This window comes from Pelodiscus sinensis, chromosome 1, assembly GCF_052426305.1.
Source record: "Pelodiscus sinensis isolate ZL-2025 chromosome 1, ASM5242630v1, whole genome shotgun sequence".
Lineage (NCBI taxonomy): Eukaryota > Metazoa > Chordata > Testudines > Trionychidae > Pelodiscus > Pelodiscus sinensis.
Genome location: NC_143052.1, coordinates 59,736,634 through 59,762,152, shown reverse-complemented (window position 1 = coordinate 59,762,152; position 25,519 = coordinate 59,736,634). Strand labels below are relative to the sequence as shown.

The 25,519-nt window shown below is 38.6% G+C and overlaps 1 protein-coding gene across 3 annotated transcripts in view; it reads right to left on the bottom strand.

The window, feature by feature from the left end:
* Positions 1-25,519, bottom strand: part of SLC16A7 (solute carrier family 16 member 7) — a 141,783-nt gene that overhangs the window by 37,436 nt on the left and 78,828 nt on the right. The window lies entirely within an intron of this gene.

Here is a 25,519-nt window from a genome sequence, read left to right as displayed (position 1 = left end):
GCGTCTGCTACAAAGCAGCGGAACTTCAGGGCATACTTAGCAACAGTCCAGCATCCCTGCTGCAACACTTGAAGGGCAGCTCTGTGCTTATTATTCAGGTCACTAGGGCTTACAGCCAGGGTTGAATAATGATCTCAAGCTTGTCCATGCTTGTTTTCTCTAGGAGACGGGACCAGTCAGAAGGCTGATAATTCCATTCTGGATTGGTAAGTGGAGAACGTCTGCAGGTTTTGAAGAAAGAGGAATTATCACTGATTTAGAAACCGTCAACATGTATCATATGACTATTACATGTGTCAGGCAGGGGAATCTGGTTTGCTGGCACTACAAATCAGAGTTTGAGATGATGCAGCTAGTTCTTGTAATATTGCATTCCGCACTTCCAGGCAGCAGCCTAGACCAGTAGGGTCTGTAAGCCACCCATTGTCTTTAGCAGGACAATAGTGGGATGGGGGATGCTCTTTGCAGCGATAGTTGCTCAAACTGACCAAAGCAGGATGCAGGCAGTTGTGAGTATATGCATTAGTGGTAGGAATTGGAACTCATAGCCAGAATCAGAGGCCAAATGTCACAGCCAAGGGTCACAGCCAGATGCATGAACCAGGAGTTGGAGTCCATGGTCAAAACAAGAGTCAGAAGTCAGATGCCAGAAGTAAGGGTCAGAGACTAAATCAGAAGTCATGAATCAGAGCAAAGAGTCAGAGCCAAGTTACCTGGAGTGAGGCAAGGCAGGGCAAAGCCAATGGCACTGGAATTATTTTTAGGGTGAGATGATGACCTTCACCTGCCCCCCTCTAATCCCTGTTCCCTCACCACCACAAACTAGGGTCACCCTTAGGGTTGCCAACTCTCTTGCACTGAACTGTGTGTCCAGTCCAAGAGAGCTGGCAACCTAGATAGAGCTGGAGGTTGCTGTGGAGCTCCAAGCCAGTGGCAGGACCCTGAGGGCAGTGGAGCTTCCAGTGCCGGTAGCCTGGATCATAGTAGGCTGCAGAGCTCACAGGGACAGTGGGTGGCAGGACCCTGGGAGGGTGCTGAAGAGGGTGGGGCTGGCAGGGCCTTAGAGAGGCTGCCTGGGATTCAGGGCTGGTGGAGCCAGAACTGGCAAGGCTGGCCCCTGGGCACAGGGAAGCCAGTTGCAAAACCTTGCCCATAGGCATGGGAAGTAAGAATGTCGAGGGGTGCTGCATCCCCACCTCCCGCACCCTTCATTTCTGTGTCTATGGGCAAGGCTAGGTGCCAGAGAGAGCCCATGCTGGAGCAAAGTAGAACAATGCAAAAGTGGGGCTTGGAACAGGATGAGCACAGGAAGAAGCATGGCTACAGACATGTGCTCTGTAGCCAGAACATTGCTGATGCTGCTGAATTCAAGAGCAAGCTTGCCAGCTTCCTCAGCCAATCAGGCAGGAAGATCTTTCAGGCTAATTAGGTTGTCAGAAAACTGAACAGGCATATCTGCATGGCTTTATTGTTGACAGTGCCTTGCAAACACAGCAAAAGGACTGCTTCTTCCTGTAAGACTTCACTTTACATGGGTTTGTACTCATATACGTAAAATAGCAATGGTTTATGTCAAATTGTAAAGGTAGCTGTGCGCTGCTTTTCTGCAATGTTTCTAAAAATAGTTATACAAATGGGTGAGCTATATTACTAGTGCTTGCTCTAAAGATTATATTTTATGTCGACATTACAGGATTGAAATCTGCATATCTGTTGCACCGGAGAAGTAGAGATGGTCAGTTAAGACTGTTGATTGGTTCAGGATAAGGATGAGATTTGTGGGCTGTGGGTTATACTTAGGTGGAAAAGCTTTGCTGAATGACTTAGTTGCTGTTTCCTCATTTGCCATGGTGAGGGTTTGTGTGGATGCACTCTAGAAACTTTAACTTAAAATTTAATGCAGTTTTATATATGCACACACACATACACAGTGACACAGCAAAAATTCCAAGTCTAGCTTCAGTTTTTTTTAGAGTGGGAATTGTCCCAGTTTTTAATACCCATGTTGATTGTTATTTATATGGCAAGTCATCAATGATATTTATTATCTCTTGTGTGATTGTGGATCTTTTTTGTCACAATAAGGCAAATGAACAAAACTAACAGTAATTAATACATTAAGTAATTCTTTGTTGTAACACAGCAGGAGAAAACATTATCAATTGTATTAAAAAATAGTCCCAATTTTGGAAAAAAGCTAAATACAATTGAGCTGACCCGCCCTCCCCTACCCCCATGTAAAGAGTTGTATGACCTCAGAATCAGGTCTCTTTAGTTCAACTTATTTTAGAGGAGAATTTCCTCTTAAATGCTGATGGGACAATATTTTTTCACGTCACACTTTCAACGAGTTAAGTAAAATCCTGCATACATTTGAGCACTTGATTAAGTTTACTCATTTGAATATTTCTATTGATTTAAATAAGACTATTACATGAGTAAAGCCATACACATAGATAAGTGTTTGCTGGTTCTAATTCTTAGAATGGGAGAGAATAGGTAGTACCTGTAATGAGATGGAGTCAAAATATCTATGAAAGAGATTAATATAAATAGATACAATGTGACATAGAGCATATTATTTTTAAGAGTCCCTCATGCTATTGTAAAGAAGATAGCTAGAAACCGAATCAGCACACTATATGTAAATTGCAAATGCTCTTCTCAGAAAACCATAACCATAGATCCATTTCAATCTGGTTTCAGGCCTGGTTTTGCACTGGTAGATGACCTACACTGGGAGATAGATAGGGAAAGTGTGTCCCTGTTGATTCTCTTGGACCTCTTGGTATCCTTCTGAAGCATCTGGAGTTAGGTATCGGAGGCACAGTTTTGTGGTGGCTCTGGTCTTACCTGTTGGAATGCTTTCAGAAGGTGGAGCTAGGGGGCAGTGCTGCTTAACCCCACGGTGACTGTGCTATGGAGTCCCGCAAGGTTCCTGATCTGAACCAGTGACTGATCTGAACCAGTGGCTGGAGGCTGTGATGGACTGGATGAGGTCAGATAACCTGAATCCAGTTAAGACCAAGGTCCTGTGGGTCAGGAAGCCATCTATCCGGGAATGTGATGTGTTACCTGTTCTGGACGGGGTCACACTTCCCTTGAAAGAACAGACACACAGCTTAGGAATCCTCCTGGACCCTTTTCTAACATTTGAGAACCAGATTTCCTCAGTGACCAAGAGCGCTTTCTGGCAGCTTTGGCTGATCCGCCAGCTACAACTCTTCCTAAATAAGAATGAGCTGGCTATGGTGATTTATGCTTTTGTCACATCCCGACTGGACTACTGCAATGTGCTCTTTGTAGGGATGCCTCTGAACAGTCTTCAGAAAATTCAGCTGTTCCAGAATGTGGCTGCTACAGTTTTAACTAACACTAATTATATGGAGAACATTGTGCCATTGCTCCACCAGCCACACTGGCTTCTGGTATGTTTCTGGGCACAATTCAAGGTCTTGGTTATGACCTAGAAAGCCCTAAACAGGTAGGACTAGGGTATTTAAAGGACCATCTCCTCCCAAATGAATCTGCCTGGGTATTGAGGTCCGTTTGGGAGGCTCTGCTCCGTGTTCTTCCACTTATGGAGATAAAGCTGACATCTACAAGGAACAGGGCCTTCTCAGCCTTTGCCCCCAGGCTATGGAATTCTCCCTTCCAGGACATTCACCTGGTGCCAATGCTGGTCATTGTTTTGGCATCAGGCTAAAGCCATCCTTTTTACCTGTGCTTTTATTGGTGTTTGAGTTGTGTATGTGTGTGTATTTGTGTGTGTATGCTGCTCCTCTCAAAGCATTTTAGCAGGTTTTATGCCCATCCCCCTTGGGGTCTTGTATTTTCCTTTTATATATATATATATAGTTTTAAAAATATGGTAAGCCACTTCAAATATTTTAAATAGAGAGGTGGGATAAAAATGTTTAGACATATACCAGCAGCTTGTAATTTAAGAGGTAACTATATCAGCATGAACATTAGCAAATTCACTGGTAAATGTAAGGTCCTTTGCAGAATTAATAAATGTTTCCATGAGAAGAAAAGACAGACTGAACTTTTCCAGCTTAGCATTTAACTATGATTAATTCAATTCCCTTGGGGCTCATGTGCTTTCATGAATCTAAACTTAACATAGTTTTTTCCATCTCTAAAATGTTTAGAAATTTTATCTTAACATTACTACTTGTCATCTGAACAATGAACCACTGTCACAAAAGACTGCTTCATCCTCAAATGAAAAACCAAACTGGAACCACTAATGACTAAACTAAATTAAAGATACAGAACTGTTATTTTAATGATAAAACTCATGAAATATATACTTTTTTAGTTCTTCACTGGTGATTTCAGGAAGCATGATTCTAAATATAGCAATACCCCCAGTAAAACACTTAACAGCATTCCTGCTCAGGTCCACTTCTTTGAAATATTACCTATAAATCTCAGGTGTTTCTTTTTCTTTCTGTGAGGATGGTTACAAGCAAAAGACTTAGGACAGTCTGGCAATATCTTTTCTTGTGTAGTTTTGCTGATATAAGTATTGTATTTTTGAAAAGATTAACATGGAGCCTATCTACTTTGTCTACTTTCATGGAACTGAAACAAAATATTACTAACCTCAAAATAAAGATTGGGCATATTAAGTATTCCAGTGTCATTGACAAATTTCCCACTGTTCATAGCAATATTGTACTTATCTATAGCTAACCAGTATAGTATTTATAGTAGTTCTTTTCCTCTCCGAATAATCTTACTAAAAAACAGATTTTCACAGACTAAGACTATGCATTCGCACTTTGCTTAAATGAAAATGACTAAGAATATAACGTTCTCAGTTTTAAACCATTTTCTGAAACACATTCACTGTAATGCCAAAGACTTTAGTGTTAAGTCTTGATATTTGTTATGGTGATATTCAGACCATTGTCCTCATTTGACAGTGGACCTCCCAATGATATTAATAAAAACATAAGAATTTAAGAATAGCCATACTGAGCATTAGACCAGGGGCTGGCAACCTTTTCAAACCAAAGAGCCAAACTACATAAAAATTCAGAACAAGTGGTCAATAAACAGTCATATAAGATTGCCCATTTCTATGACTGAAAATATGTAACTGAATGGTATTGAAAATTGACATAATGATTAATAATAGTATAAATGAAACATTGTACTCAGAAATGGCGAGGAGTCCTGTGGCACCTTATAGACTAAGCAAAGTGTTGGAGCATAAGCTTTCGTGGGCAAAGACCCACTTCATCAGATGCATCTGACGAAGTGGGTCTTTGCCCACGAAAGCTTATGCTCCAACACTTCGGTTAGTCTATAAGGTGCCACAGGACTCCTCGCCACTTTTGCAGATTCAGACTAACACGGCTACCCCTCTGATACATTGTACTTGCACACTTTATTTAATCGGACTTCAGCTACTACATCTTTTCACACGTTTCTTTGAAGTTTACATCATAATTGGTCAAATCCAGCATCGTGCACACATTCAGGCTCTCTTCTGTCAATCTTATGGCAGGGGGTTAAGGATGTAGGGCTGCAGTAGTCTGGAGATGTGGGAGTGCAGGAGTTTTGAGACATGATGGGCTCAGGGCTCAGGGCACAGTGTTCAGGTGTATGATGGGCTCAGAGCCAGTATGGGGTATGTGTATGAAGAAGTGTTATGATGCTCATGACCAGATGGGGTCTGGCCCCCAATTAGTGACTTGTTGGCCAGGCTTCATTTTTAAAGAAAGTAAAATATTATGTCTCACACAAAAGGTTTTAACATTGTCTATATTTATGTCAGGAGAGGGGAAAATATTTTGGGTTGGAGACCGCTTAAGAACATAGGATTGGCTATACTGGGTCAGACCAAAGGTCGATCTAGCCCAGTATCTACTGACAGTGGCCAATGCCAGATGCTCCAGAGGAAGTGAATAGAATAGGGAATCTTCAAGCAATCCCTCTCCTGTCACCCATTCCAAGCCTCTGACAGAGGCTAGGGACACCTTTCCTAACCATCCTGGCTAATATCCAGTGAATGTATCTAGCTCTTTCTTGAACCCTGTTAAAGTCCTAGTCTTCACAATCTCCTCTGGTAAGGAGTTCCATAGGCTGACCCCCCCTTAGACTCCTATTTTCTAAGTTGAAAGGTCCCGGTCTTTTTAATCACTCTGCAGATGGGACCCATTCCAAACCCCTAATAATTTTTGTTGTCATTTTCTGAAACTTTTCCAATGCCAAGATATCCTTTTTGAGATGAAGCAACCACATCGGTACACAGTATTCAAGATGTGCACGTACCTTGGTTTTAAATAGAGGCAATAAGATGTTCTCTGTCTTATTCTCTATCCCTTTTTAAATGATTCCTAACATTCTGTTTACTTTTTTGACTGCTGCTGAACATTGAGTGGATGTTTTCAGAGAACTATCTTCAAAGACTCCAAGCTCTCTCTCTTGAGTAGTTGTAACTAAATTAGTCCCCATCATGTTGTAAGTATAGTTGGGATAATTTTTCCAATACGCATTACTTTATATTTATCAACATTAAATTTCATTTGCCATTTTGTTGCTCAGTCATTTAGTTTTGTGAGATATTTTTTGAAGCTCTTCACAGCCTCCTTTGGTCTTAACCATCTTGATTAGATTAATATCATCTACAAATTTTTCCACATCACTGCTTACCCCTTTCTCCAGACCATTTATAAATAGGTTGAACAGGACTGGTCCCGACACGAACCTTGGAGGACACCACCAATTACCTCTCTCCATTCTGAAAACTGACCATTTATTCCTATCCTTTGTTTCCTGTCTTTTAACCAGTTATCAATCCATGAGAGGACCCTCTTATCCCATTACAACTTACTTTACTTAAGAGACTTTGGTGAGGGACCTTGTCAAAGGCTTTCTGGAAATCCAAGTACACTATATCTAATGGATAACCCTTGTCCACGTGTTTGTTGACCAGCTCAAAGAACTCTAGTAGACTAGGTCTTTATTTCAAAATAACCCCCCAAAAATTGAATTTATAAGTGGAGTGTCCACACTACCATGCCCGTTATTTCAAAATAATGGGCCATGGAATTTGAATCTGTACTCCTACTTTTCATCAAGAGTAACACTAATTAAGAAATAGTTATTTCAAAATAATGGTAGTGTGGATACTCCGGTGGTGCTATTTTGAAATAACTACTCCCAGAGTAATTTGAACTAATTTCTCCCCAGTGCTTCCTGGGGCTAAATCCAAAGTAGCGTGTCCACAATAACAAAGCCTACTTTGAACTAATTTTGAGGCTTCCCTGTAGTGTGCACACTAGGTTAAATTTGTAAATCGGGAGTTATTAAGTCAAATTTACTCATTTTGAAATAGTTTCCTAGTGTAGACTTGGCCTTAATGTCCAACCTAAATCACCCTGGCTGCAACCCATGCACACTGCTTCTAGTCCTATCCCCAGAGGTTAATAAGAACCATTCTTTTCCCTCTTCCTTGTATCAATTCTTAGGTAGTTGAAAGCTGTTATCATGTCCCCTCTTAATCTTCTCTTCTCAGATAAAGCAAACTCAGTTTTTTTCAATCATCCTTAATAGGTGTTTTCTAGGCCTTAAACAATTTTTGTTGCTCTTCTCTGGACTTTCTCCAATTTGTCCACATCTTTCTTGAAATGTGGCACCCAGTATTGGATACCATAATCCAGCGTGGAATAGAGTGGAAGAATTACTTCTTGCATCTTGCATACGAAACTCCTGTTAATACTTCCCAGAATGATGTTTTCTAATTTTGCAATAATGTTATATGGTTGACTCATATTTAACTTGTGATCCATGATGATCCGCAGATCCCTTTCTGTAGTATTCTTTCCTAGACAATCATTTCCCATTTAGTACACGTGTAACTGATTGTTCCTTCCTCAGTGCAGTATTTTGTGCTTGTCCTTATTTAATTTCATCCTATTTACTTCAAATAATTTATTCAGGTTGTCCAGATCATTTTAATAACAAATAAGTATCTATATATTATTATTATTATAAAATAAACATCTATTAATATTATTTACTGAACATGATGCTTCACTGTTCTTATCCCTTTATCATAATACAAACAGAGGTGTCTAATTGAAAAGGTAATTTCTACTACTTGAGTAAACTATTAAATAACACAGCTGTCAGACTAACACTAACTAAGAACTAATCAACATCAAACAGACTCTATACTGGCAGCTAAACTGTGAAGTGAGTTAGGGAACAACGGTAATGAAAAACTGAACCTGTGAAACCACTGTCTGTACAATGAAGATGACAGGCTTCAAATTGCATAAAAACAAGATGCATTTTAAAATAAGTGTTGGCTATAAGATTAATTGGCTAACACTGCTATGTTTAGTATTTAGAGATGGGTGCTGAAGTACTGTAATTGTTAGTAGTGAATCACAGATTTGTTTCATTATTACAGCAGAAGTGCATAAAACTGTACATATGGTGATACAATGCCTAAACCCAAATAGCACACTTGGCAATTACAGTGTGAACTTTTTAGAAGCTGTAGATGCTGCAAATTACTCAAACTATCAAATTATCTTCTGGGGTGTCTTTCAAACCCACTAATATGAATGTAATTGGCTCATGGTAGATTAAAAGATGTTTCAAACTAGATTATCTTAGTTTTAACTTGTATGAAGATAAATTATGGAATTATTAGAATGTATAATTGATGCTTACATTTGTATGCTTCAGTCTGGGAATTTAAAACTAATAATTTGGAAAAATTAGACCTAAACTGTCAATAAGATCAAAATTAAGTGACAGTGACTTTATGTCACATGATAGAAATTCAGGCTACTATATCATTATAGTTATGTCAGCATGATAGCTTGTGTTGATCCTTGTGAATACTTAATAAATGGGCAAGCTGACAAGATGAGAAAACCCACAAATAAATTCTGCTATCAACAAATCCTGAGAATCCTTGTTTTTTTCAAGCAACTTAAAAATGAGATCTACAGAGATTGATGGGGCCCTTTAATGACAGGCTGACATCTACATATTACACTATTTGTTTTTTCCTTATGGACCAAAAAGACTTGAAGCAATATAATTTAAATACTAAGAAAAAAGGAGATTTAAGATTGAATGGAACCAGAAGCTCTGTATAGATCCATCTTCCAGTGTTGGCAGTAGTAATAACAAAAGGAAGTTTTTCATCACTCAGCACACAGTCAACCTCTGGAACTCCTTGCCAGAGGATGTGGTGAAAGTTAGGATTTTAACAGGGTTAAAAAAAGAGCTAGATAGATTGATTCATGGAGGTTAGGTCCATCAATGGCTGTTAGCCAGAATGGGCAGGAATGGTGTCCCTAGCCTGTTTCTCTGGAGGTGGGTGACAGGGGATGAATCACATGAGGATTACTTCTTGTGTTCCCTCACTCTGGGGAATCTGGTCTTGGCCACTATCAGCAGACAGGATACTGAATGGGTTGGACTGTTGGTCTGACCCAGTATGGCCATTCTTAGGTGAGGATTAACACTTAGCACGTATGAGTGCACTGAATTTTAAAATGCTTGAAAGGTATTTATTATACCATGAAGACCTTCCCTCTTTCTTTATCTCAAAGGTCTCACTATCTATCAAATCCACTTTAAAACATATTTATTTCATACAGTTCTGCTCCACTAGCCTCTACTCCACCCCAGAGCTGGGCAAAATTTGTGGAAAGAACTTTGTGAAGAATTTCAGAATTTGGAAGAATTTTTCATTTTGCAGGATTCAGGGTAGAATACTTCCTAATTTTTTCATGAAAATTTCATCACTATTTGACACTGCAGTTTTATCAAAATTAAAAAAGCATTTAACACAAGTAAGACTTTCTTATGACACTTAGGGCACATCTATGCTTACTGAAATATTGAGGCCCCAAAGGTCAAATTTCTGGTGTTCAATTTAGTGGGCTTCAAATATAGACTCCTAAAGCGAATACTGAAGGAAGTTCCTGCTGGCATCCAGCAATCCTCCTTTTGAGAGGAATATGGGAAGCAGATGGGAGCAATGTTATGTGGATGCCTCCAAGTCTTGGCTTAAGATAAGCCATCTCCTGCTATGCATTTTGCATAGCTAGAGTTGCATTCCTTAAGCTGACCATCCTGGTCTAGCGTAGACCAGGCCTTACAGTTTAGGGATAAAAACAGAAATGTATTTTTTCTCCTTTTTTTGTCTTCCTGCTCTTCTTCTCCCCTCTTCTCTTGTCTGTCTATTTAAATGCTGCAGTAATAAGATGTGATCAAACACTCTGTGGAGGCCTGATGATAACCCAGGAAAAGGCAAAGTTAGTGGGGACAGACAGAGGGTATGTCTACACTATCACCCTAGTTCGAATAAGGGTGGTAATGTAGGCAACTGGAGTTGCAAATGAAGCCCGGGATTTGAATTTCCCGGGCTTCATTTGCATCTTGCCGGGCGCCGCCATTTTTAAATGTCCGCTAATTCGGACTCCGTGCCGCGCAGCTACTCACGAGGAGTAACGGTAGTTCGGAATAGGAAGCCTAGTCCGAACTACCTAGTCCATGCCGCGTGTAGCCGCGTGGCACGGGTCCGCACTAGCGGACATTTAAAAATGGCGGAGCCCGGCAAGATGCAAATGAAGCCCGGGAAATTCAAATCCTGGGCTTCATTTGCAACTCCGGTTGCCTACATTACCACCCTACTTATTCTGCTTCACAAGAAGGAGTTATTATTTTGAAATAAAAAGCCCAAAATTTCAAAATAACAGGCTTGGTAGTGGGACAATGCCCTAGTTATACTCCTAATGGCTTAAAATGAAAAGAACCCTTCATTTATTATTTTGATTATTCATGACATTAACATCAGTCTATGATTTCTGAGAGAGTGATACATGATTTTTGAATTCTTAGGATTCGTAGTACTTTGAATGTCATTGCTCCTATCTGACTGTCTGAGTGGCCACACAACTCTGCTTATAATTCCCAAACGGAGCTGATTAAGTAATTTTTTTTTGGTTCAATGGCTGGAAAAAAATCAATAAACTAAAACTGAATTATTTTGTTTCTTATAATTGAAACAAACATAACAACAAATTCATCTGAGTAAAGAAAACATTTCAAAATATTGATTTAAAATTAGATTTTGAAACAATAAAATTCATTAACAGTTAAAAATCTGAAGAGCAGCTAAAGGCTTGAATAAGGCCTGGTCTACACTAGAGTAGGCAGATCAGCTTAAAGTAAGCAACTCCAGCTATGCAAAATGCATAGCTGGATTTGGCTTACATTAAACTGACACATGGTGGTGTCTACATAGCAGGAAGCTGAATAGAGCACACATTTCCATTGGCTTTCCTCACTCCACTTAGAAGGAGGAGTACTAGACACTGGTGGGATCTGCCCTCAGTGTTCAGTTTAAGAGGTCTATACTAGATCTGCTAAATCGAATGCTAGAAGATCAACCTCTGGATTGTCAGTCTTCTTGCAAGTGTAGATAAGCTCTGTTAAAGCTTAAAAGCTTGTCTCTCTGACCAACAGAAACTGGTCCAGTAAAAGATATTACCTCACCCACACCGTCTCTCTAACAATTAAAAACAACATTTTATTTTGGAAATATCATGTTGAAAATTTTCATTTTCAAAATGTCAAACTAAAATTGAAATTTCCAATTTTTAAAAAATTTCAGCTGAAACTGTCAAATATTACTCCCAATGTCTTGTTTCAGCATGCATGAGGGCTAATGTTAAATCAGGACTGGATTTTTAGTTGGCAAAGTATTTTAGGTTGTTAAAAAGTCATAACCAGGGGTGCCAGAACAATTTGTATCATGGAGGTGCTGAGAGCCATTGATCCAAACCATAAACCCTGTATATGATGGAAACCATTTTAAGCCGGAGGAGGGATGGGGGAAGGAAGGGATGCTGCTGCACCCCCAGCACCACTAGTTCTATCACCTATGGACCTAATCCTGTTTATGAAGAGGATGTTCCTAGGAGGCCATTATACTGTGTTTTCAAGAAAATTAAAATGTTGCCTTTAATTTTTTCAACTCAGCATATATTTTGTCAAAATTTGACATGCTTCCTAGATTTCAGCAAAAATGTCAGTGGAGTATTTCATAGTATATGCGATGGGGGGGATCTACCCTTCAATGGCCCTTTAAGGCTAAAACCCAGCCCTGGGAGAAGGCTGAGAGCAAAGTCCACAGCTGAGGCTGATAATGCCTATTAGGGTCCATCTGGGGGCTGTATAAATAAGGGCTCCAGGAGGGAGGTCACACACTGTTGCTCTAGCTACGAAGTAGGAGAGACCTGGCTGCTAGGAAAGCTGGAGGTTTCCTGAGATATAGCATTGCTGGGGGGCTGTGGCCTGACCTCACTCCCAGGCTATAGAGCCTGAGACAAGGCTGGAGAATACTAGATCTACAAACAGTACTGGGGAAAGGCAGGCAGAGATGGGGAGCTCTGACCTGACCTTACTTCCAGGCTGCAGGGTCTGAGGCAAGGCTTAAGTGTACTAAGGCTGCAGAGAGGATAGGCAAAGGCAGCAGGTCCATGGCCCCTTGCCAGTGATGAGTGGCCATTTCAGACTGCAGTTTGCCCCCGTGGCAGAGGATAGATGAAGACTGACAGTGGGTCACTGAGGCAAGGTGAGCATAGGGGTATTCGGGGTTCTCTGGGAGGGGAGGACCCCAGAGTACAGAGACATTCCCCTCAGAAGGGGGACTGAGAGATAACGATAGTGGTTACTGCCAAAGGGTTCACTGTGGTCTGGGAGCGACATAGGCCTGGAACTGGAACGCAAAGTGAGGACCTGGGGAGACACCAGGCAGAGGGAAGTGCCCTGGTGACAAGTAGGGTTGCCAGGTGTCCAGTATTGAACCAGACAGTCTGTTATTTTCATCTCCTGTCTGGTAAAAAAATTCAGAAAATACTGGATACCTAAAATATCCGGTACTTTCTGAATTTTTTTCCCAGCCAGGAGGCAAAAATCCCAGGCTGTCTGGCTCAATACAGAGGCAGCCTGGCAACCCTAGTGTAGGGAAATGTGAATTTTGCTGAAAAGAATTAGTAACCAAATGCCATCATACAGGAGTTTGTGGCAGAATGTATTTGGCCTTTGAAAAGGGCATATTTACTTAACAGACATCAAGAAATAAAACAACACACCACTAGCAGACATTTTATTTGTTCTCCATGAATAAATGGAAAGTAACTTACTTCAAATGATTGTAATGCATCACAAATTAAAAATAAATTAATAGCCATTAAACTACTGGCTTTATGATCTATATTAAAAATGCTGCCTAGACATCAATCATTGCTGGAACCACCTTTTATCTGAGGATTTATGTTGATATTCTTCAGCCAGAACATATTAAAATGATCCAGTGAAATATATCAGCTTCTCCAAGAATTTAATTTATGTGCTTGTGATGAGAAAATTGTTTGGGTTTAATAGTAAACAAATTATTTTCTTTCTTTAGGAAAAAATGATTTTCTAGTAAAGTTAATGTGTCTCAATGAGGAATGACTAGAGAGTAACCTGGCTGAGCTATTTGATGCATGCACTTGAACAACTTGCCACTTAAATTTTTATAGCATGTATCAACAGGCAGTGATCAAAGCAAATTTCTAATTTGCCATTTTTCCTTAATCCTAAATAAATTCTGCATTCTCAATTGTCACAGAGCCTGAATCTCTACTGCCTTACACTTGAGACATTATTTACATCTGTGAGAATGACAGGCCTGCCAAGATCTAGCAATTCTAATGGGTCCAGAGCTCACAGAGATGGTGACTGTAACCCTGAGCCCTTTACATCACTGGTGGAATGCTGCACACTCTGGGAAGGAGGGGGCATGTTCAAGGTTGTGTTGAGCACAGATCCAGGCCCCCCACCACCTTGCCCAGGAGCCAGGCATGACTGTCAATTCCCCTGGATCTGGAAATATATGAGAAACCTTCTCAAAGATTGTAATTTCTGAAAACAGTTTTCATGTTAGAAGCATAATTTTAACTTTTGCTTGCTTATAACCCCTTCCAATTTGGCATCATTTCAACCTATGTCTTTTTGATTAGTAAATGTGTTTAACTTTTACTATAAACTATTTCGGTGCTTTGATTAACATAGAATGTTTGTTAACCTCACCCAAGGCAATGAGCTGCTTGGTCCTGCTCTTTTAAGAGAGCTGTAAATTTAGTGACTTCTGTAAGTGTTCAGCAAGACACTACAGCATAGACAGTTTGTGGAAATTCAAGACTTAGAGTCTGTTGAGGTCACTCTGCAAGAAGGACCTGCGCTGTGGAAGCCAGAGTGTGATCAGCATGATTTTATGTGATCTATTGGTATCAGGACTGTGGGACACAGCAAGGTTGACTAGGTAGTAAGCGTGAAATATCAGAAAAAAATCAACATAGGGGAGATATAGTTTCATTTACAAGACAAAGTCCTTTCAAGGCTCCCAGAGTTGCAGGGCAAGCAGTGACACAGTGCTTTACTGGCCTGTGCTGAAGCTCAGTGTATGCACTGCAGGATTCTTTCTTCCTTCTAAATCATAATAATAAATTTCATTATTTTATAACACAGTGCTGAAAGGAAAAGGCGATAGTGAGCAATCCCATTAGATAATGTAAAAATGTAAAGTACATTCCATGTGGAAAAGATCATTCCTTTCAAGATTTAAGACCTACATAAATGGGAGCAAAATAAGAAGCAGAGATAAGTTTAGCAGCAAATAGGTTTTATACTGAAGAGCTTAGTCAACTGGTTATCTAAATAAGGAGTTCAACCCCATCTTTGCTCAAATGCTCTACATCTTAGTGGTTAATCTTCTCTATTTTATTTATTCATATTTTTCCTGGGAGAGAAGTGATTAATACTTTATATACAATTTTATGTTACTTCATTTAACAAGTGGGAATAAATAACAAATTAAAGATGGAATATCAAAAGTGCCTAAGGGAAGTAGGCCACTGAAGCTAAACTAATTTAAGACCTGGTCCTTAAGAAACTAAGGGCTGGTCTACATACAGAGTTAGATCAACCTAAAGACGCTTGTATTGACCTAATTTTATAAGTGTCTACACTACAGCCTTCCTCCCAGAGATGTCTGTGTCCTACTCTACTAACATAATATCTCCAGCTCCATAAGAGGTGTAAGGCTTATGTTGCTGTAGTTAGGGCAATGCAATGCCTATGTAAACACTGCATAGAAAACATCAGGTTGCTGGCTGTATTGTCAATGTCTTATCTCCTGCAGTAAAAACTGACATGAAAGCTGGGCAGTTAGAGCTGTCCCCCACCTCCTGCTCCTCTGAAGAGCTGGGCAGCTGGACTCACTCCCAGCTGTAAGCCAGGAGACAAGGGACTCTGCTCCCAGCTGGAAGCCAAGGCAAGAAGCCCAGGCAGGTGGTGATCCCACTTGTGAGCTGGGAGGAAAAAAAGAGGGCCAGACCCCACTATCAGCTGGCAGCTGGTGTGGGCCAAGAAGTCCTGGGAACCTTCCTCCATTGCAGTATGGACATGAATTACCACAATAATTACTGCCATGGCTGTAAGTCAGCCTAATACTTGACTTAAGTTTCTAGTGTAGACATACCCTCAGCCATCTGTTTAACTTGATGTTCCTCAATAGTCCCTCACAGCTTTGAAATCAATGCGCCCACTTGCATACAGTTGTGGCCCATGTGCCATTCACAGGGCCATACATGTAGTATTGGACACAGCCCACGCAACACATCTTTGACCACGCATGCAGCCCATAATGGTAACTAGTTTGAGAAGCTCTGGTCTACACACATGCCTAAATATTAGTAGGATTAGAGGCATCATGAGCTCTGGATCAGTTCCGAGCTCTGGATCAGTTCCAAGGTCTGGATTTATTCTCAGGGGCTCTTTTACATGTCTGAAACACCAGCACAACTCTGCAGATGAAGATTGCCATTCATCTGTGCATGTCCCAATAGCTCCACTGTCTGATTCCCTATTTTCACCTCTCCATTTTTTTTTTTCAGTAGCAACTACTTAGACCATGGTGGCTTTATTTAAGGTCATCTCTACCCATGGCTACACCCGCACTTATGTCTGCAAAACTTTTGTCGCTCAAGGTTGTAAGTTAGTTTTATCATGTTGACAGGCTGGAGCTGGGTGGCTCCAGTTTACACTGCCACAGTGAAGCAGAGCAACCTGGCTGGGAGATGGGCAGCACAGCAAAGGAGGCAACTGGGTCACTCCACTTCCCACAGCCCAACCCCTGCCTTCACTCTGCACCAGGCCCTTCAGTAATTCCCCAGGTTGCATTGCTCAGGAGAAGGGGCTTTGGAGAAGGGGTGCAATGGAGAGGGAAAATGAAGAGCAGGGGTGGGAAGTGGCAAAAGACCAGGTCAGTCAAGACCTAGGATGAGCATTGCACAAGCTCCTCCTTTGTTGGGTGGCTGATTAGGATTTTTTTTCATCATCACCAAATGGCCACGGTGGAGTGGCCTTCCTCACAGTGGGTTTGGGAAGGCTTTGTTATAGTGAATAGGGAAAGGAGTTAACTATGATTTTGCACTAACTATATAATTATGGAAAGGATGTCCAGTGTGGATACAACATTGGGAAGACATACAGGCTACATCTAGGCTGCAGACTTCTTTTGGAAGAAGCTTTTCCAGAAGAGATCTTCTGGAAAATCTTATTTTGAAAGAGAGTGTCCACACAGCAAAAGCACATCGTAAAAGCGATCTGCTTTTTCAAAAGATAGCATCCACATTGATTGGATGCTATCTCGCATTTAAGTTGTGATTACTATGGACTGAGTGATCACAAGGGCACATGTGCTTTTTCCTGGAGGCCTCTTCTTTCAGGAAAGCAACCCTTTCTTCCTTTATAGCCCATTTCATCCTTTATTCCAAGGATAAGGGATGACAAGCTCCTAGCAATGGGTTAAGCTGGGATTTAAGAAAGAAAAAGGGGGTGGTAGTAGAAGCAACTAAGCTAATATTGAAATGATCATGGAGCTACATGCACTGTCCACCTTTATCTGCCAGTTAGTTCCAGTCATCTAATAATAAAGTTGTGGCTTGATTAAACTACATCCAGTGTTTACTCTCCTTTCGGTAAAACCAGATAATGCAATATTTTACATTTTCAGATGAATAAAACTATCATACGCATTCTGAACACATAAGAAGTGTTACTATAGATGTTTATTTAAAATTAACAAATTTACTAAACAAAGGAATTATCTGTAGTTAGAGAAGGGAAATGTTTGTTTCTGGTCACCGTGCCCTTTGAGGTTTCACAACTTGAAGATCATATCCTTTCACACTTAGTTTTTATTCATAGATTGATGAATGACAAGCTCATTTGCTTTTTTTCAATTCCTAATTTGTTACTTAACTTTGAATTAATTAGACATTGAATTGAAATACTTTGTTAACATGAAATGAAGAAAATATACTCTTTATATCTCAGAGGAGGCTAAAGCTGTTACAGACTCTGGTTCCACGCACTTAGCTGGTGATTATCACTAGTTCAGTGGTTTAACTTATTTAAAACTTAGTATAGTGTTCTTGTAGCTGTGTTGATCCCAAGATATTACAGAGAATTTAATAGTTTATAGTAAGTTTAGGCTTTAACTTAGATTGTAAATTTCAAATTTCATTTTAAATAATTTTATTTTTAAAAACTAAACTCATATTTAAATTAAAAAATCCAATTTCAACAAAACCAACTAATATATTTTAAATTGCTTTTTATCTACCCAGACCTAAATTAATATCCCAGAATGAATAGCTTTCAATCTGAATATTGCTTGAAGATTCTTCAGACATAGCAAATCCTCTCCCCTCATCGAAGCAGAATTTATACTCCAGAATTAGTTCTTTACTTTTACTGTACTTTGTCTGGCAGAGGACAAGAAATAGATATAGAATCTATGTGCTGAAATTAGAAAATTAATTCATAGTACTTGTCAAAATAAGAGCTATTTTAAGTAGCTGTATAAACACCAATTCAGGTGCTAAACTTTAGGCATTCTTGTTTGAAATATGTAATTGCAGGGATTAATTGTGACATTTAGGCATAGACGTACTGAAGGAACACTTCAGAGGAGAACCACCACGGGAGAAGTTCTGAGAGGAATTCTATCTCAAGGAGACATCATTCTTCCTTGGTTTCTCCTCTGCCTGGAGAGAGCACACCCACAGCTACAGTCCTTCAAGCTCAGTCTCTCAACTGTGTCAATCCTGGCCACTGAAAAAGTCTGTGCCACTCCCTCCCTGACCATTTATGGTAATATGTGCCCCTGGGAAAATAGGGATCAAACCTTGTGCCTCTATTGTCAGAGAAACCGTGGAGCCTGAGCCTTAGGCAGACTTTGCAAGGTGAGAAAATTCGTTTTGCCTTCCCCTATTGTTCACATACTTAAAAACCAAACACATTCTAGTACTAACAAAAACATACAAGGTAGAGATAAAATCCAAATTCAAACTAGTATTTCCACTACAGTAAAAAGCTTATTCTTATAAAAGAAGAAATAATCAATTCAACCCATTTCTGTTGCTGGATAGTCAAAGGAAATGTCACACAGAACTGCAAAGTATATGGTGCTTCATCCCATCAGAGAAGAACTGTTATGGCCAACTGATACTGGTCTTTCATATGAATTGTTTGGCAGCTCTGCTGAAAATAAACTATGTTCAACTTGGTTCACATAAAGTATGTTCCACTTTTACAGCACACAATAAGCAGAAGAGATGTCATGCTTCAGTTGATCAAGCAACTACAAGAGGGTAAACTTGGCAGAGCACTTGGATTAATCAGAGATATGTCCAGTTGAACTATTTTTAGTGGAGTGGATGATGTGATTTAGGGAAGTTTTATTTAGGGAAACTTTGTAAAAAAAACAACTACTCAGTGAACAACATAGATAGATTAGATTAGATAATTTCATGAGCTCCATCAAATTGCAATGGCACCATAAGTGGTCTCACCATTTAAAAAGTGTAGCATTGACAAAGAAACATTTGTATCCTGTAGCCATTTAATCTATTTGTGCCTCAGTTCTTTATTCATAAACTGCAGATAATAATAGATCCATTCAACCCCTCTATCTGTCTTTCCATGCTTAGATTGCAAGGTTTTTGACTATGAGACTTTCTTTTAGTGTACAGCATCTAGCACAATGAGACCCTGAGCTCAGTTGGGGTCCCTGTTTGGTATTGTAATATAAATCATCATAACAGCAGGAACTTGAAGAGAACAATTAAATTGTCAAATCAATGCATTTAATTATAATAATTTTAAAGCTTTATACAGAGGAATGAGAACAGAGCATATTGCTTGCAGAAGTTATCAAGAGGGAAATTGTTGCAAGGGGTGTTAGAATTAAGTGAAGAAATCAACATCTTTTTTCACAACAAAGTCGCCTAGTTTAATCACATTCTTTGATCTGGTTGTCAAAGTTAGCATAGCTAGAAGAAATATTTCTTCATCTGAATACACTTAATGCTAATCTGTAGTGCAACTGCGTCACTACTTTTTTACTTTGGGGAAGAGGGAGTAGCTTCCCGAGACTTGTGCGGGAAAACGAGCAAGAGTCTGGTCATGTTCCCTGTTACTCCTAAAATCCTGAGAGGAAAAAAAAAAGCTGCATAATTTGCTTTTAAATAAAGTTATAATTGATCATTTGTAAAAGGTAAATTTAAAAATGACAGACTACTAAAAAGGCCACAAGAAGGATTTGATAGTATTGAGAAACCTTAGGTGGTGGATATGGCATGGGATCTGCCCACAAAGCTTGAAAACCAGTTAATTAAATTAACTGATATACTACTCTCAGAAGCGAGGTCACTTGGGTCTCATTATTTGTGTTTTGGAGTTCCCTCAGGGTCAGTACCCATCTTTCACTAATTAGTCTATGATCTACTTATTTCCACAATCAACCACATATCTTTACAAATCTTAACTTGAATTCTTCTGAATAGTCACAGCTATTTGACTCTGGGACAAATGGAAATATCTCACAAATGAGTATCCATTCAACTTCAAAAATAAACAAGCAAATATTTCTTACAGATTTCAAAACAATGGAATAGCTATGCATTATAAAGGGTACTTTGTAATATGTGAAGTTTATTATTTCATTTAATGTGGCAATATGATTACAATAGTATACACAGCAGGACCAGATAGACTTTTCCTTCCCCTGGGTACTTTCTTGGGTATCTGCCTAAGTATCTCACAGTTCCGTATGTGCTAACCCATTGTTTCTCATCCTTTTTTGTCTCATGACATACTTATCTTAACTATATGCTGACCTATATGGGAACTAATCCAATATTATTAGCACACACAAAGTAAGAATGCTTTACAAGTTGAATGCACATATCAAAGGACATTTGTAAGTTGATATCTATCTTAAACAAACCAAAGGTTTCAGTCCTCAGAGACTGTATTTTATGATGATTCTATTTATTATTATTTTTCAATGAGTGGTTACTCAGAAAAAACAGGACAGGAATAAAGAATCTTTATTTTTGGATAGAAATATTGGTAGTATTACTACTTTGCTGATGTAAGTGTCCAGCTTTAAAAAAAAAAGTTTATTCAAGTAAAACTGGTAGTTAGGGATGAAAATAGTTGCTCTGCTGAATGATAAATAAAATAATTCATTTTACATGGATGTATGTAAATGTGAATGGTTTGAATAATTCATGCCACATACAAAATTTAACCTGAAAACATATTTTATAGTATACACTATATTGTCATTTATCACAATTTTGGAGTAGAGGAGGTTGAGGGACAGTTTTGTGACATTTTTAATATTTCTAAAGCAATTATTTAGAATTATGATAAACATTAGAATGTAAGATGAAATCAGATGGAATTTCTCCTCATAGCAACATATTCCTAACTGTTAGGAAGGCTTCCTGAGGGGAAGATCAGGTGACCTCCGGGAAGATATGATTATTATTGAATCTGAGCCCAACATGAAAATAAGCAAAGAAGGAAAAGTAGAAGAAATGTTTAGTCTACTTTGAAAACAGCAACATTTTAAAAAAGTCACAAGTGAAGTTTTTTTTTGTATCTTTCTTTCTGTGTCCAGTTTTAAGCTAGTTTTTTTTCTGTGCATTAGGTGAGCTTGAGGATTTAGGAGGAGGATTGCTATGACAGTACTTAGAAACCATCTTATATAGTATACCTTCAATCTTATTAGCAAAGTCTTGAAAGTGGCATAGAAAGAAAAGGTTATACTAGCCTATGAAGGATTTCTCAGGCTTCTTTAACATGCACATCTCTTTTAAAATTAAGCTACTGTACATTTATACTATTTGTGTTACTCTTGAAACTTCTTTTCTTTTATTTGTCTCAGTTTGCTAATGAGACTCACAGTTCTCTGTTCTTGTGTCATCTCATTATGACTCCCTTTCCTTTATCTGCAGTCTCAAATTAACTTGACATAGATGTTGTACATATATTTTAAACTAAATGTGAACTATTCCCTGATGCCCATGAGGCATTTGGAAAGTTGTTAAGTTCTGTTTTCAAGGACACTGTAAATTAGGTTATTAAAATTCATCATTTTACATATTCTGGTGGAGAATATAGCTTCGTCCCTCAAAACAAGGGATATAGGTCAGAACAAGAAAGTTTCTCAATCACATTCTTCATGTCCACTCTGATTTGTGTGACAAACTCTGTAAAACTCAGGACAAACCTTTCAGTACCTCAACAGAAAAATCATAGGGGCCTGATTTAGTGTAAAAGTTAAAAAATGCAGCCATGTATTGTTTGTGTTACATGAATTTTGCAAAATGTCATTTCTACAGAGCATGCCATTTCATCTTCACAGCAATATCAATGAAACTCCCACTGACGTAAAATTGCAAACATTTTGAACATGTCACGTGAAAAATTATTTTCCTGGTTAATATATAACAAAGAAGAGAGAAACTTTTTTATGTAGGTTATTTTTTAATTGTCCTCTGAACAAATCCTTTTCTAAGTTTGATGCTATATAAAAATAAGTATCATAATACACAGATAGCTTCAGATATGGAAAAAAGAAAGAAGAAAAAGTGAACTGTAATTTTTGTTCACCATATGAACCTATCTAATATAAAAAAGTCACAATTATTACTTAAGATTCTATAGCAAATTTCATTCCAGAAGAATCATAAATTTCTTTATAAATGATCTATTTAAAAAAAATACTTTGCTCATAATGGAAATGGATCTTTCTCTGGATGAACTATGGCAACTGTTAAGAGTCAGTCCTGATAGATTCTGGTTCCTCAACCCCCATTGAAATAGATGTTGAGACAGTGGGAATTAAGGGCAAGATTCCCTAGGGAGCTACCTGACTGGGGAGCTGCTGATTAAGCAGCTGCAGGGCTGTGCTTCTATGCAACTTAGAGGGAGCCTTGGTTAAGGGCACTCAGCATCATGCTAGTTTTCACTGACACCATGGTCTACCCCTAGTGCCATTCCTTTATATCATGCATGTGGGACTTTAATTTTAAATACTACCAGAACTTGTGGATGAGGAGGGAAAGAAGACTATTTTAATTAATAAAGACTATAATATGACACCATCTTATCTTACCCTACATAGTATTTGTCTGTTTCCTTGTGAAAAGTTATCAGACAATGGCAGGGGACTTTGAAGTTGTACAAGGAAATAGCATTTGTTTGTTTGTTTGTTTGTTTGTTTGTTTGTTTCTTTCAATCACAGATACCCACCTTTCTTTCAGAGAAATGTTCCATTCTGCAGTTCTGAAGAGTTGAAGGATTAGCTCTTAAGCTACGGCTACACTGCAGGCTTCTTTCAGAAGAAGCTTTTCCAGAAGAGATCTTCCAAAAAACTTCTTCCAAAAGAGAGCGTCCACACTATCAAAGCGCATCGAAAAAGCAATCGCTTTTTCAAAAGGTAGCATCCGTTCGTGTGGATGCTATCTTACATTTAAGCTATGATTACTATGGATGGAGTGGCCACCAGGGCAACTGTGCTTTTTCCTCTTTCCTCTTCTTTCAAAAGAACTCCCTCTTCCCCATCCACATGTCTTTTTCCAAAAGAGCTCTTTCAGAAAAAAAGGCTTCTTCCTCGTAGAAAGAGATTTACCAATGTTGGAAAAACCCCTCTGTTCTTTCCATTTTTTTTTCTGAAAGAACGTGATTGCAGTGTGGACATAAGTGAATTTTTTTTTTGGAAAAACGGCCATTTTTCCAAAAAAACTCTGTAGTGTAGACATAGCCTTAGTGATGTTATCTTTCTAAATCTAGCACCAAACCCAAATAATCATTATTGGGCCCCCATGGAAGTTAGCACTGAAAAATCCAATATTAAAACAGAGTCTAATGGTAAAAACAAATATTATTTCCAAAGGAAAACTAACACATAGGGTGAAACATGTCTAAGGTGAACTGAGATATCACATGGAACTGTCTTCATAGTTGTCACTAAGGACTCTACCAAACTTCTGTGGCAGAAAATGAGAATCTTTCCATTGGCTTTAATGGAAGGTTGATTGATCCCTCGGAAGGCAACCATTTGGAGGAAACCTTTTGTGTTGCTGTGGCTATGTTTTGGATGTTAATTCTGTGCAGAGTAAAAACATGAATTTATGAAATAAAGAGAAAGCAAGGATTTATCTATCTATATTTATAACTATAAAAGTAGGTCTATAGGTAGATAAAAATAAGTTGCATTATAGCCACTGACATCATGACGTTTTGTGTCTTGGCCTCCAGTAAAATAAGTTAGGTGGTCTCAATCTCAGTCCCTTATGATCAAGAATCCATCACAAAACCATCACCTTTAATTTAACACAGTTGACAGTTTCTGCTCAAGAGAGGCAGAAGAATGAGTTGCCATGGAGACTGAACTACTGCTCTTCTCTAGAGAGGATGATTCAGACTACACAGACTGAACAATATGGGTAGCTCTCACTGCCACTGGCTGCCCATTGTCTATGTACTATGATCACACAGAAGACTCTATTTTCAGCATTAGCAATTTAATCAGCTTGAACAAACAGAAAATAACTAAAAAACGATAAAGATTGCTCATATGTGCTCATTGTTAAAACCATATAAGTGTGCATTATATCAGATTGAAAGGGGGAAAAGATTCCATATTGATTTAATTCATATTGTTTGCCGTCTCTGCTTAGTGCTTTCCTAATGGGATGAACACCTTGCTTGACCTATTTGTTAGAATTCACCAGGACTCTGGGAGACCATATGGATTGCCAGATGGCCTGCTATACTTTAATGCCATTTATTCTAAGTACGAAGTAAGTGACAAACATAATTAACATTCTTTTTGCTCTTTGCTGAATGCCTTTTAATAGTTTCATTTTTTTCAAACATTGAAAGGTAAGTTAATATCTTGCTACTGCCACACAGATGCAATTACTGCAAGAGGCTGCAGCCTCTAAAGCAAAGAACCTCTGAAAAGAATCTAACTTACTCAGTGACCCCACTGAGGTGATTAGCAGATTGAAAGCTAAGCCATAATGACTGTCAGATCTTAAGGTTTTTTTTTCAAATTACCTTAATTAGCAGTATGATGAACAAAGTGTACCAGGAACCTTTTAGATATGCCTATTTCACTTCATAATAAACAGTGCAGCTTGTACCTCCTGCTTATTTCAGATTACAGTACATCAAATGCTAGAATGCAAATATGACCATATCAGAGAGGGGAAACAATAGAATGACTTCTTTCTCAAATATTTTTCTTAGGGATTGCCTATTTCATATTCTGCCAGTGATTGTCTAAATGGTTTATTTTTTAGGAAGTAGTTATACAGAAGCTGTAGCTTCAAAGAAAGGTTATGTTGGGCAGGGTTGACCACTCTTAGTATTGTAACAAGACATCAAAATAGCTTCACATAGCTTTCTTGTACTGACATTATTTACATTGACTGAGGTGTCTTTTGGTTAGTCTAGATTAAATGGGAAATTCGCAAATTGCCGGCTATCGGATTTGAAGAAATACTAAATAAAAATAAGTGGTAATATAAATAAACTGCTTTGTGGTCCACTAAAATGAATACTCACTTTGTTGAATATTACATCATTAGCATTTGTACTGGGAAAAATTAAAGGCCAAACTGACAGATTATATTGATGGTTTTGTAAATTAAAACATTAATCCCGGGGAACAAAACACTTAGCTCTGGTCTACACTAGGAAGTTATTTTGAAATAACAAGCAGAGTGTCCACACTACCAAGCACGTTATTTCAAAATAAGGGGCTGGTTATTTTGAAATAATAACTCTTACTTTCCTTAGGAAATAATCTTATTTCAAAATAGGTATCTCAGGAGTTACTATTTCAAAATAAATTATTTTGAAGTAATTCCCTAGTGGCCTTACTTAAGGTTTTTGGGAAAATCTACCTTTTACAAACCTTTGCAGGGAAGAGCATTTTAAAAACAGACTCCATGCCCTCAGTGGCCCTGCACAGAAGTCACAGCTAAGGGGAAAAGGAAGCAAAAATGGCTTTAAGACACTTTTATGCCTCCCAGATTTTTCATGGAGAAGG